Consider the following 15359-nt stretch of genomic DNA (forward strand, 5'->3'; position numbering starts at 1 on the left):
TCAAGACAGGGTTTCTCTATGTAGCCTTGATTGTCATAGATCTAGTTCTGTAGACCAGGCTGACCTCAGACTCACAGAGTTCTGCCTGCCTCTGCTCCCGAGTTCTGGGGTTAAAGGTGTATGCTACCTCACTCAGCTATTTTTAAATTTTGTATGTATGGGTATTTTTCTTGCATGTGTGTGCACCATAGACACGCAGTGCCTGAGAAGGCCAGAAGAGGGTGTCATTATCCCCTGGAACTGTAAGTAGAGATGACACTGAGCTAGCACATGGGTTCTGGGACTTGAGCCCAAGTCCTCTGCAAGAGCAGCCAGTGCTCTTAACTACCGACCGAGCCATCTCCCCAGTCCCAGGTCCTCACAATTTTAAATAAATCATTTATAAATAGCCTTTCTGCACCTGCTATCAAATCTTTAGTGTTGCTTGGTGCTGGATTAATTTTAGACATGTGATTAGACAGGTTTTGAATTGGCTTTCCTTCCTACCCCAGGTATGAGTTTGTTCCAGCTGCTAGACACCTGCCTAGAGTCACAACTAAAGAAACTGCCAAAACAAATGGTCCATTGCTTCCCATGATTGACAGCCTGGACAGAGGTGGCGAACAACAGAAATGACTAGCTGCTTTATGCAGGAAAGAAAATGAAAGGTTTGACCCAGTTCTGATAATCTGGGGTGGTAGGCACGGAGTTTGGCCAGCTGGAACCCAGAAAACTAAGGAGAAAACTACAAATCACTGTAAGGATAGATCCAGGGGATCTTCTGCCAGCCCTTCAGGTTGGAGCATACGTGGTTGGGGGCACCTGTTCCTGCTGTCATCACTTGGGGGGAGGGGGAAGGGTGTACCCTGTAGCATCCTTTGCTTCTGCCTCAGAACCAGAGCACTTGCACTGATTGCCAAAGTCTCTGCCACTGCTGCTTGACTGCAGGTGGGGCTGGGAAAGTTATCAGTTTCTGCCTAATAAGACAGGGAATTCTCTAAACTAGCAACAAGTCTCAGATATTGAGGTCCAAAGAGAAAGTTAAAATGCACTCCTCTGAGCTGCTCCTGCCCGATTCCCATGGCACTGCTGGTCCTGGCTCCCCACACCATTCTACTAGCTTTTCTCCCGGCTTCTTTTCCTTGCTAGAATAGTACCCAGGACAACACAGAGTGGTACTCAGGCTGTGTTTCTCATTCCTAGCGCAGCGCTCCCCAAATCCTTGAAAATTCTGGAGTGATATTGGTCTTGAGAGCCCAATTTGGTTCTAATGAGGCCATTCATGGTGGGCCTCCGGATAGATAGCTTCAGGATGAAGGCTGGTAAACCAGGAAGACCAGGCTCGATTAAAAGCTTAGGCCTTGCAGCCTGTCCCCATGCTCTCTGATGAGGGGAGAAGGAGGAAAGATGAGTTAACCATCAGTGACCAATTATTTAATCAACTCTGCCTAAGGGGTGATGAAAGGATGGGGTTTGGAGAGCGTCCGAGATGGCAAACACATCCACATGCGGCGTAAAACTTCCTAGTGTCAAGATGGCGTTGCTTGGGTCAACATTTATTAAATAAATAAAGCCAATAAATTTTTAAAGGAGGCCTTTGGTGCATGGTTGCCTGATAGTAACTGTCGCAACAGGCCACCAGCAACACGGACCCGCCGAGCATAAAATTCCCAGCAGCCCTGGCCAGAAAAAGCCTCCGAGAGTGCTTCTTTACCACCTGCCTGCTCAGCCTCGGCCTGACATCAATCCTGAATGCACTACTGGGACCGGAGCTTGTTTCAAAATACACTGCATAGGTGCAGTGCTGGTGATTCAGCGAGTGGCATGCACAGCTACCTTCCAAAGTACGTGTCTGATTCTGACTACGCTCTCTAAAGACTTCCCCTGGTCTCCATGTCTTGGACGACACCCTCAGTTCACCACAGCATCTATATTCTTGTTGCAATGCCGTGTTGTTCCCACTGCAGTGCTGCTACCAAATAAATCTAGATTTCCTTGGTTTCAGCTCGAATTTCTTTGTGTTTTTCTTGATTTGCAGCCTGGAGGACAGCATATGCCGACTCGATGGGGACATGGTTTCTCTACTCAGGACTCTGCTGGACCCCACTCTGTACACTGTTTGCCCTGGCAGTTCATGGTAAAACAATAAGCACAAATCAAAGTGCCTGCCTGGGCCCCTGGGGCATTCTTTGAAATTATTGAACCAGAGGAGAGGGTGTTGGGAATTCCCAAGTTATAGCCACTGTGAGAACTGCAGGTGACCTGGGACTTAGGAATGGCATTAGTATAGGACTGAGCTGTGTCATCTGTAGGATCTGATGTTAACTCAGATGACGTCAGGATTACTTTGAATCGTTAAATACCCAGTTTGTGTCAGAGAGTTGGAGAAATGATGGAATAAATATCAAATATTAGCTGTAAAAAGGAAAACAAAACCGAACAAAGTCCATCAGCCCCAACACACTTGCAACTCTTTTCTTCCCCCTCTCTGTCATTCTGTCTTTCCCTAACTCCTCTTCCTCCACCTCCCCCCTTAAAACCATAGTTTTTACTTACATGTATGTATTAGTTTAAGTGCACCGCTTGCATGCGGTACCTGCAGAGGCCAGAGGAGGCACCAGATTCCCTGGAACGGGAGTTACAGGTAGCTGTGAGCCACCTGACTGGGTGCTGGGATCTGAACTCATGCCCTCTGGAAGAGCAGACAGTGCTCTTAACCACTGAGCCAACTCTCCAGCCCTGCACCATTCTTTTTTAATCCCCGCTGTTTGCCATAGTTTCTTTTCCTGTTCTTTCACGGGTAATGTCAAACCTGTGATCCATTTACTCTTCACCATGCTGTGGTCCTAAGTCGCCCCAATTCCTGAATACTTACACCCAGATGCTCCACCTTCACTCCAAATGCAGTTGTCCAACACAGAAAGGCAGACCACTTCCCTTACATAGCTAAGCTGCCTCTTAGTCCTTCCTGGTTAATCCTGTGTGATGTCATTGATCTTTGCCGTGAATGTGTTTCTCTAATGCTGTATGCACCACTTTAGTTCAACTCCTTGTTGGCTTATGCAACTTCTCGGGCTGTTGCAGTAGGCACAGGCCAGGCTAACAGGCATCTGACTAGACTTTTTCCTGGCGCGATCTGCACTCTGCCTCAGAGTCTTCATGAGGGCATGCTTTCGTGGGTGTTCTGCTCTCAAAGCATGGCGGCAGTCAGCTTTCCATCGTTGTAACAAATGGCGGAGACAGTCCCCTTACCGTTGAGGCTTACTTGGGTCCACGTGTTGGAAATTACAATCCACATTCCACTGGCCTGGCTACTCTGGATGACCTCAGGGCATGGGGGAGCAAAACCGCTCATCTCACGGACATGATGCAGAAGAGGAAATATCAGGGTTCTCCAATCCCCTTGGAGAGCACACCCCCAGAGATCCAAGTTCCTTCTCTTAGGCTTGTCCTCCCAAGGGTTCTATCGCAGCTCAATGTGCTTGGTGGCAAGTACCATCGCCCCTGAGCCTCTCGCCAGACTGGCTTCTTTCTTTTCGTTTTTGACCCCACACCCTTCAATAAATTGTGGTGACTTTCCCAAATGGACATATAACGTGTGGCCCAACATTTAGGTTTTCCTTTCTACTTTCTCCTCTGTTCTTCCAAAGACAGATATTAATGCACAAAGCAGACACACACAGACGAGGACATGCCGACTCCCACTTGAGACCAAACACACAACAATTTGATTTAAGCAAGATGCTTCCAACATCTGCTTGACTTAATGCTTAGAAAATGCTATTTCTGAAAATGATGTTTTTGTTTGTGTAAGACTATTATGCCACAGCTATTTTATTGTTATTGAAGTTGAGAAATTATGAAGAAAATACATTTTTAGGAGAAGGAAAAAAAAGACATAAAGCAAGCTTTGGCTTGAATTTTCAATTAAAATAAACGATGCCCGTACCTCTCATCCGAATGTTTCTCTTGTGGACAAATAAGTGGCTGTCAGATCCCTGTGGCTGCCATCTCTGTGGTCTACTTGTTTGCATACTGTTCCTCTGGCTGGGATGTGGGACCTCCCCAGGCTGATGCCTTCTCATCCCCAGCATCACCCCTGAGTACAAGCAGTGCTTCTCTGGCGTGACTAATTGCAGCCACACTGGTCTAGCCACAGGCTCACGAATCTCGCTCCCCTCAGGGCCTGTCATGTCTCGTCATTCTTCTCTGCCGGTCTGGATGCTCCTGGCATGGGATGACCTCTGCTCTGATGCCACGCTCTCCTCGGAACTGTCCTGCTAGGTCTGGGGGTTTCTTTCTCCTGTGAATACCCAGGGCTGTTCAAGTCACCTGGAGTCCTAGTCCTGCTTTGTCGACAGCCGTCTGTGTGTTTACCAGGGAGATAGTTCGCAAACAAGGTGGTATTCTATCTTCTCAAGTGTTTTCGGGTTCCTGAAGGCTACACTTCCAATCTCGTTTTATTCCCCAAGATTTATTTAGCATGGTATCTTTTCAGAGAGACGATCATTTTCAATTGTACTCTTAGGGCTTTGTTCTTGATTAGTTTACTTTGGTTTTGGTGCCAGGGATGCTAGCCAGGGCCTTCCCCACAATCACCAGGCAAGTGCTTGCCCACTGAACTACAACCACAGCCCCTGCACATTAAGTGTAGCCCCAAAGCCTGTGTGTGAAAGGTTTGACTCCCAGCATGCAGCCACTGGAAGGTGGTCGAGTCTTTAAGAGGTAGGAGGAAGTTAGGTCGCTGGTGGCATGCTCCTGAAGGAGGTTGGAAGAGCCACCCCGGTCTGTCAGTCCATCTGTCTGTCTGTCTTTTCTGTCACTTCATATCCTTTCCATGTGCAATGGGGTGCAGTGAGTTCTGGAGCCTCAGAAAGCTGTGAGCCCAATGAGCTTTCATCTTTGCCGTGGATTGCCTCAGGGATCTCAGGAGAGCGAAGGAACACTGACTAACGCTGCTTGGCAGGGAGAGAAGACGTGGGCAATTGGCAGTATCGTGTTCACCAGCAGCAGGCTCCCCTATGCCACTCTGGGCTATTGGCAGTGCCTGCTCATTCTTCAAGACAGCGGAGTCTGAAGTGACGATGGCACTCTGACTGGTAGCTTTTGATTGCCGAGGCTTGGCTCTTCAGTATCCTCTTTCCATGCCGCAGTGATGGCAAAAGACGCAGCTGGCATGGCCGTCAGCCTGGTCCCTAACAACAGGAGATGGTTGGCTAGAAGGTCACCATGGCAGCCGACTTAGCATGACCAAGACAGGTTCTGTTATGTGGGATTGTTATCTTGGTATAACTTTGCCCATTTAACAGTTTGCTGTTATTTTAACTCTGTGGTGACTGGGACTTTAACTGAGTGGCCGTGAGCCAAAGTAAGCTTGTGGGAACCATGTCCCTCAAACACAACAGATCTGAAACGGAGTGTGGTGTAGCCCAGTTCAGTGAGGGAGAGGAAGGCCTTGGAGTGGATCCAGATCCACTTCATCAATTTCTAAACTATGCCTCCTGAATTGGCCCTCCCCAAATAAAGAAGGTTTTCACCTCAAAACCCTCTTTATATTCTGAAAAAAAAATTGAGGCTCCTAAAGGGAGTTTGCTTAAGTGTTCTGTTTCTGGGAATATTTACTGTTAGATGCAAAACTCAGAAATTTAAATATGTTCTTCAAATCACCCAAAGTTAAATGTACAAATGCATCATATAAGTACATTTTATTTTTATGAAAAATAGTCTTTCAAGAGGCAAAGTTAGTGAGATAGTATAGTGTGAATTCTAGCTGGTCTTAGTAATAAGACCGGGAGTCAGATATTAGGGGTGAAAGTTGAAAGATTACAGAGTAGCCAGGTACTAGTTCTTACTTCTACAAAATCCTCAGACCAAACAAGGGACAAGGTCCTGTCTCCTCCCACCTTATAGTCCCCTCTCTGCCCAGTATATCACTTCCTGTCTCCTCCTCCCTGGTGCTGGGATTAAAGGCAAGTACTTCCCAAGTACTGGGATCAAAGGCATAAGATCCCAAATACTGGCATCAAAGGTGGGTGCCACCACTGCCTGGCCTCGATGGTTCTGTCGGTTATGGTTATGGCTGGCTCTACTGTCTGATCTTCAGGCAAGCTTTATTTGTTAGAGTACAAACAAGATATCACCACAAGAAAGTCCATTGGTTTACAGCTTGTAACTCTCTTCAGTGTCTGATTTACTAGACATTCTCAAACTGGCCTTTCACCTGCTGTGCTATATTATTTTAGATGAAGTAGACGAAGAAAAAGTCCTGATTCGTGCAGACATGCAGTTGAGAGAAGTTGAACATGCTTCCTCAATCTTTCTACGGTGATGAGAATCCTTTGATTTGACATCCAAACGTGAGACAATTGAAAATCTCAGGTTTATTCCAATGTACAGTATGAAATTGTTACTATTTTTTGTTGTTTCCTTACAGTCCATTTATCTCTCTTATAACTGAATGTAAATCTTATCTGTGCGTGCTTTTATAGCTCATTTGGATATTAGCATTTCACCAAATATTGTGAGAAATTTCCCCTGAGATAAAACTTTCCATTTTAGAGGGAATCTCGTAAAGTCTGGGAAGTAAACAACTTAGAGGTTTTAGGAAGTTCCTGAAACGGACTGGATTCACAGGGATCCTCCATAAGTCCATATAAGCAGCAAGTACTGCTGCAGAGACACTTTTGGACCAGCCGAGAGCTACCTAGAAAACCCTTACACAAGCCAGACGGCCTAGAGCAGTGGTTCTCAACCTGTGGGTCACAATCCCTTTGTGGGTTGAATGACCCTTTCACAAGGATCTCCTAAGACCATAGAAAACATGGGTATTAGGGAGCTGGAGAGATGACTCAGAGGTTCAGAGCACTGACTCTTTTTCAGAGGACCTGGGTTCAGTTCCCAGCATCCATATGGCAGTTCACAATTATCTTTAACTCCAGTTCCAGGGGATCTGACAGCCTCATACAGACATACATGAAAGCAAAACACCAGTGCACATAAACTAAGAATAAATAAATCATTAATAATGTTTTTAAAAAGAAAACGGACATTTATGATATTTCATAACAGTAGCAAAATTACAGTTATAAAGTAGTAACAAAAATAATTGATTCGTTGGGATCACCTCAACATGAGGAACTGTATGAAAGGGTCAAAGCATTAGGAAGGATGACAATTACTGGCCTAGAGGCTCAGATCAGCAGAATTGAAGGAAGGGACAGAGACCAGCCAAGCAGCCTGCAAGAGCCTCAGGCCACCTGAGCCACCTGAATACTACGTCTCCACCCGAGGAGCTGCCTGCAGGCTGTGCAGTGCTCTCCCGGCTTCCTGCTGTTATCTGTCTTTGGTTGGGCTTTGGCGATACAGCTGCCTTGAGTTGTTTCTTCTCCTGTAAGGAACACCTCACCTGTATCCTGTAAGTAACCCCAATAAGACTCACTGGTTCACCGAGCTGGGCTTTGGTTGATCTGCCAGAGTTCCCTATATGGGGTGAGTAGGAGTGTGTTCACAGCTCCCTAGGAGCAGAGTCACACAGCATTGAAGCGCTGTGATTGTTGAAATGCTGGGGTGAGTAGGAGTGTGTTCACACCTCCCTAGGAGTAGAGTCACACAGCACTGAAGTGCTGTGATTGTTGAAATGCTGGGGTGAGTAGGAGTGTATTCACACCTCCCTAGGAGCAGAGTCACACGGCGCTGAAGCATGGTGTTTGTTCAGATGTTGATGCTTTTCACAGTGTGGTATGAATAGTTTAGTTGGTTTGGTTTTTTGACTCAGCCACTGGTCCCATCACAAGGCCTTTAAGGATTGGGAAGGTGTTGCATACTCAGCAGCAGATACACAAGTTTCTCGGAAGCTCTACTTTGGCACCAAGATTTGTGTTTTATCACTGGCCACAAATTTTACCAACTGTTTTCCTTGCAATGACAGGCTCACATTATTTGTTGAGCATGTAAATGCTTGGCTAGGCCCTAAGCCCAGACAACTTCTGTTTGTGGCCTTTCTCTCAGTCGTACCCAACTTTCCGAGAAATAAGCAGCCAGTTGAGCTTGTAATTCAAGGAGGCTTGCCAGTGTTTCTTCAAGGGACCTCACGTTATCTGTGACATGCGAGGACTTCCATGTTTACCTCTCAACTTGTTGCCCAAACTACAAGGGGAAAAAATGTGTATTCAGGAGTGCAATTTAATAAACCAGGTGATTTCCACTGCTCGTCAAGGACCTACAACTTGGCTCCTCAGCCCTTTCCTGGTCCAGCCTGGTGTCACTCCCTTGGCCAAAATGCTTTCATTTGTGGTTGCTTCTGTGCCATTTACTGGGAAAGTCTGCATAGAACAAGCTAACAATTTTGCATTGATATAAAAAAAATAGTTTGCACGTTGCAAACCCAGATACTCTGAAGTGATCTCAGGAATCCCCTTAGGAAATTATTCAACCATCCCAGGTTTGTTTCTGTTGCTGTGGTAAAAACACCCTGACATTTTAGGAGGAAACAGTTTATTTGGCTTACAGTTCCAGGTTATGGTCCCCCATTGTGGGGAGGTCAAGCTTGAAGCAACTCATCACATGACAACCACAGTCAAAAGAAGAGAGAATGTACGCATGCATACTAGCGCTTAAGCCCCATCCTGTTCTTACACGGTCCATGACCCACACTCCGGGGATGGTGCTGCCCACAGGGAACTGGGTCCCCACCTCAATTAATGTAATCAAGGCAGTCACTTGCTGTTGGTTGTTTTGACTCTTTATTTTTTGGCCGTCTACCACCCAGCTCCCAAATAATTACAAGGAGTCTTATTCTTAGTTGTGACTGTCCAGCCTTAGCTTGGCTTGTTTCTAGCCAGCTTTTCTTAACTTAAATTATTTCATCTACCTTATGTCTCTGGGCTTTTACCTTTCTCTATTTCTGCCTATCTTTATTTCTTTCTAACTCTGTTGCTGGCTGTGTAGCTGGGTGGCTAGCCCCTGATGTCCACCTTTCCTTCTCCTTGTCTTGCTCCTTCATACCTCCTCCCAAATTTCTCTGCCCGACGGCCCTGCCTCTCCTTTCTCCTGCCTTGCTTTTGGCTCTTCAGCTCTTCATTAGACCATCACGTGTTTTAGACAGGCAAAGTAGCACAGCCTCACAGAGCTAAACAAATGCAATTTAAAAAACCCAAAACAACGCATTATAGCTTTGCATCATCAAGCACATGTTCCATGACATAAACAAATGTAAAACATTTAAAATAATATTCCACAACAGTCACCCGCAGGCTTGTCCACAGACCACCCTGACCTGGACACTTCCTCAGAGGCTCTCTTCCCTGGTGAGTCTAGTTTACTTTAACAATGAAAACCAACCACTACACTACCCACCTCAGACAACATACGACAATAGTAATAAAATGTTCGGAGAATTGAATGAAAGCTTAATAAAAGAACGCATAACACACTTAGGCTGCTGCCTGGCATAGAGAAGCCCCCGGAGCATCACCATACACCGACTGATGCTGGGAAGGCATCCTGTCTGTGTGCTGGTGTTGATTGCAACCTTTCATTTTTCTCCATAAACTCATCTGTCTGGCAGATACCCACTTTAATTAATGGCTCCGTCGAACCCCTTCTGTGTGCTCTTTCTTAGCGCCAGCCAGTATCCACTCCCAAGTACAATTGGTCTGACCTCTGTCACACTGTCAGTGATATCTTCCTTCCACTTCACAGCTGCCATCACAGGCAGCTCTGGTTTCTGTTGTTAGACCCCCTTGAGATTCATTTACTAATCTAGAGAATGGACATCTGTCTGAGGTAGATGGACTGAGTGTTCCCAGCAGGCCTGGAATACATACACAGTAAGACCCCATCTCAAAGGAAAACTCGAGGAAAAAAAATAATCACTTTATGTCTTTGGGATTGGGATTTTCATTGGAGGGGGTAAAGGTTAAATGAAATAATATACTTAAAAACAACTTCCAGAGTGCTTACCTGTGGCATCTATTTCTCATATGTATCAGGCTGTTTTCTCTTCAGCCTTGGTCTCGTCCCCCATAACATCACCGCTGAATTGATTTTCTCATGCATTGTTCATTCCCATGGGCATCATCTGTGACTTCATCACCTCATGAAATATTTAGTCATCGCTTCTCTGAGAGAGGCTGCGCTTAGGACACAAGACAGGCATCAAGAGCTATGGACCCACGGTGGAAGCTGTGTTCTTGTTGGCAGCCGATATAGCTTCTCCGACGGCCTCAATGCCCTTCCATGAAGGTCAGCCTCCTTGGCAAGGCAGCCAGGATGTGGCCCTAGCCAGCTTCCCTTTGATGTTCCTTAAGAGATCACTCAACTCCTGTCTCTGGATGGTTCCAGTGTCCAGAATACAGGCCAATGCCTGCTTGTCCCCTCTGTTTGGAGTGCCTTTCTTTATCTGCCACAACTTGCTGGAAACTGTGCCATCCATGAAAGCCCTTCCCCTGACCCTTGCTCCATGACTTCCCTTCTCTCTTGCTCTTCCATCTCATTCTGTTTCCAGTCTCCTCAAAAGATGTGTGCTCAAACATGAGCTCATGGTCACTCTGTGTGTCTTGGTCCTCCTGATGGGGTATGATACACCAGTACAGAACTTCCCCCTCCCACTGTCAAGCCATAGGAGAGTCTGGAACATGTAGTTCCTCCATGAGCGTTTGTCTCTGGGTGCATGGAAATACTTCCCACTAATTTTGGTCAGCTTATTTAGTCAAAACCCTACATTTGCAAGCAGTTGATATAAAATGGCCAGCTACTTTCTAGCAATAGCCTCGAATTTCACACTGACTGTGGAATAAGTGGACCACATGCCTCACTTGCTGATGCTCCTGCCTTTCATGATGGATTCTTGGTCTTTATATCCATGGGAATGGGGAGGGGGTCTGACTCTGGGAAGGAGAACAACATAGCAAAGTAGATCATTTAATGAGAAGTCCTAGAAACAAGCTCCTCTGTGGACAGACAACTTTACACTTCTGGGACATCAAGAGAATAGAGAATCAGTTGTCAAATGGCTTCGTATTTCTAGGGCTTGTTTGGGATGTCTCTAGAGGTGAGATGGTGACCTGGGTTGTATTTCTTGGCTCTTGGTTTGGAGTTGGTAGGTTGTGAGACTACTTTGGTGAAACCTCTTTGGGTGAAAATCTTGGTTGAGTATTTGGTTTGGCAGAAGGCCTATGAATTTTAAATGACACTTGAAGTAAAGTGAGACAAGACCCTTGTGTTTGGAGACATCATTGTAGATCATCCAAGTAATTTTCATAAGCACTTGCTGTGGGCTGTGCTCACAGGATGAAACATTTTGCTGGCAAAGTTAGCCACTGGCAAGAAATTGCCCTTGCCTTGAATACTGACAGTATGTTGTACAAACTGGACAAGCAGGAAACAAAAGATGACTGCCAAACTTTGCCAAGACAAGGTCAGATAGTCCTTCAAAATTCCTGCTTCACAGAAAAGTTTGTCAGATATTCTAGGCCTATAGGCTGAAGATAGATACCCCAACAATGCAGAGAGCCTTGGGTGACTGTCCAGGCAGCTAGCTGTTTCTGTCATGTCTGTCAGTTTTGGAAATTTCTTGCTCTGCACTTTCTGTTTACTGAGACAATATTATCTCATTCTTGGATCTTTGATGGGGTTGAAGACTAGGTAGTTATAGTTACAGTTTTCCTTGTTACCAAATTCAGAAAAGAAACTCACAAAAGAGGTGTAAAGTTAATAAGGTTGAGAAACATAAAAGCTTAAGTTGTTTATTTAAGAAAATGTTTTAAGGTCTAAAAAGATATTTTTAGGATGGTGATACAAGTTATGATAAAAATGGTTTAGGACTTAGTTTAGGTATAAAACTTTAGACTCATCAAGATACAATAGATAATAAAGTAACTTCTCCAAATTTGTCAAATACAGATGAACTAGACATTGTGAATGTAATTCTTACTTGATAATTGTTCTTATTGTATATAGTGTTGCTGTGTTAGAGTTAAAACTATTTCTTTTTATTTAGTCAAAAGGGGAAAGCTGTATATTTTTGTATATATTTTACACTGCGTGAAGATGTATTGCTGTGGTCGGTGTAATACAAAGCTGAAAGCCAAAGCTAGGCAGGAGGGATGGGCGGGACTTTCGGGCAGAGAGAGAACTCTGGGAAGAAGAAAGGCAAAGTCACCAGCCAGACATGAAGAGAAAACAGGAGGTGCAAGATGGAAGAGAGGTAATGAGCCCCATGGCAGAATGTAGGTTAGTATAAATGGGTCAATTTAAGTTATAAGAGCTCATCGAGAGAAGTCTAAGCTAAAGATCAAACTTTCATAATTATCAGTGTCTCCATATCATTATCTGAGGCCTGGCAGTCCCGATGACAAGTGCTGCTCTCGTCAGTGGTTAAGGTATTGCATTATGGGTATGATTTAATGATCTGAAGTCCTAAAGAACTACTTCTGGCCTTTCCAGTCCTCCATCAGATTCCAGGCCTGATTTTCGTTTGGGAAATAATCCCTCATAACTCAGAAAGGCACTTCCTGGTCTGGGAAAGGAGCGGACCTCCCGGAATGTGCCGGTTACTAATTTGTTTCAGGCCTGAAACTAAGCCTGGAGGGAACAGCAAGAATCTGAACCTGTTCAGTGGCCTTTGCCAAACAGGAGTGGGAGGCCTGAGGGCCCATCAGATTCATGGGAGAGAGAGGCGGCACTGGGGGGAGCCCAGCCGGAAGTCTTTCCTCTAGTCCATCATATGGCTTTTGATTGATCTGCCGCATGCATGCCGTACCTCTGCCTAGGACCAAATACCCCATTCTCTGGGCTTGGAGACTTGCTATTTCTCCTTTAAGAAGTTACACAAAAGTCACTTCTGCTTTTATGATCAGTTCCAAAGGGCTTGATCGATGTCATCTACCCCTCTGTGTTCCAGCATGTTCCTGCCATCTGCCTGTGCGGCAGCATCTTCTGCAAGGCAGGTTACGGACATTCTGTCTCCCTAACTGGACTAGGGAGTTCTTGGGCTCAGTGCCAAGTACATGTCTCAGGGCCTAGCAAAGGCCCATCAGCCAATAGTACACTGTCATTTGAACGAAGAGTATTGCCTTAGGAGCCTGGCATTGCTCTGAGACCAACTACCCAGAGAGAATCGGTAATTTACAGTTTAATTAAACTTTGATTACCAATGACTTTATCAATATGTATTTACATTATTTTCCTTAGGTATTTATACAGATTGCTTTAAGTTACTTCAATTTTAATTATTTTACAAACCATCGCTCTTTTCCAATCATGTGTCTGTAGGGTCCTCGAGAAGAGATGGCCTGTGCTAGCTTGCGTCTCTCACCCTGTCCTCCAACGAGGACAGCCGGACAAGCCCAGAAACCAGCATGGAGGTGACAGCAGGAGGTGTGAGAATCCCAAGACAACAGGGCTACGGCTCGCTCTTCTCCAGGTCACTATAGTGGAGTTCAGGAGATTTATTTTTTTCCCGTGGAGAACTGTCCCCTCACAGTGGCTGTTACCAGCAAGCCTCATCATGTGTCTGTTTCTCCCACTGTAAGCGGGTTTCCTCTGAGAGTCTTTCTACTAGTGATCAAGGGACGACTTCCAGGGCGTCTATTTATCACATGACCAGAGTCCCTGAAAGGTAATCCTTTTTCAAACATGAGTTATGGAGCTGTGCGATGAGCCATTTATCATTGTCCTCTGTGAGGAGGCAGAGGATGGGCAAGTTCTTTTCTTAAAGGATGTTTCAGGAATGCTCTCTTGTTCTCATGGCCCAATTCCCCACACTTGTCCTGGAAAACAATTAGGTGTATCACGATTAGGTTTTTAAATTAAAATTCTGCATTTTCTTGATTTTAGTTATATGTACCTGTGGGAGTCTGTTTGTAGGCACGTGTGTAGGAGCGTGCTGGTGGAGCCAGAGGTATCAGATCATCCCGGAGTCTGACTTACAGGCCGTTAGGAGCCGACAGATGTGGGTGTTGGGAACAGAACTCAGGGACTCTGGGAGAGTAGTGCGCGCTCTTAAACACTGGGCCATGTTGTGGGCTATTTGTTCACGGTGTGGAGATATTTTGCTGTGATTGGCATCGTAAAAGCTGAAGGGCCACTAGATAGAAAGAAATTAGGGGGAAATTCTGGGGGCAGAGAGGACTCTGGGAAGAAGGGTAGAGTGGCCAACTAGATGGAGAAGAAATAGGGGGTACAAGATGAAAAAGAGACACGTGACAGACGGAGATTACTATAAATGGGTTAATTTAAGTTATAAGAACTAGTTGAGACAACCTAAGCTAAAAGCCAAGCTTTCATAATTAACAAGAAGTCTCCATGTTGCTGGCGGTGCGAGAGGAAGTCCATCCACAGAGCAATCTCTCCAGCCTCTCAGGTTCAATTTCGATGGCTACTCTGTTCCACTAAGCTCTCAAAGTTGTGTACCACCAAAGCAGAGTCTTCAGTTGAATTACTCAGCTGCTAGACTCTTCTCTCGATTTACATCTTGTTCATATCGTGTGCTGTCTAACATAGGGATGGAAGATTTTATGGGGAGAAAGCTAGACAATTTTGGAAATGGGAAACAATCTAGATGTTTTAGAACTTCCCAGGAAGGGTCAAGGAGTCAAAACAAGTCAGTCAAGAATTTAGAAAAGAAGTCCAGTGCTGGTCTTCATTAAATGTAAGCTCTCAGTCAAGAGATTGGCATTAGGCACCAAGAGTTGAGTTGCAGACCCTTTGAAACTAAAACACGTGCTCTCGAAGTCCTTATGAGGAAGCGTCCTCCGAGACTCTTTCTACCTGTGATATGCAGAGAATGTCCACTGAGCCCATTTGTCCTATGACCAGACTCTGAAAAACCACTCTGCCTGCCTCCAGACCTGCACGGTCTAAACTCAAGCCGGGGAGGCACGTCCTTAGACACCCAAGAGAAAACTTGTTTCTGGGAAGGGTTCTCCAATTTTTCTCATGTAATTGTTTCCCTCTTCAGCCCAGTACAATGTAACTGGCTAAGCCTGTAACATGGCAACTCTTCCTACGCGGGAAGGAGATTCTTCATGGTTCTGTGCTAGAAGGGACTCTGTTTAGGGAGCCTTTCCCACATCGCTACACTCCTGTATTTTTAATTGATTTATTTTCATCAGGTATTTTGAATCAAAGTGTACCCCCACTTACATCATGGTGAACACTCAAAATTACATTTATAAAAAATTAGCTTTACATCAACATCTATTAAGAGCAAAACTCCGGGCCAAAGCTATTGATCAAATTACACTTAAACGAAGGATATTAAGTAAATTAGTTGAGCTGATTAAAATCACCTTCATCAAAGTGGAACATCGGTGCCAACAATATTAAGAGTTGAATTATCGATTTTGCTTTTTATAAAAAACAGAATATAGTCCATTAAC

The sequence above is a fragment of the Myodes glareolus genome, chromosome 2 (genome assembly GCF_982192425.1).
Source record: "Myodes glareolus chromosome 2, mMyoGla1.1, whole genome shotgun sequence".
Lineage (NCBI taxonomy): Eukaryota > Metazoa > Chordata > Mammalia > Rodentia > Cricetidae > Myodes > Myodes glareolus.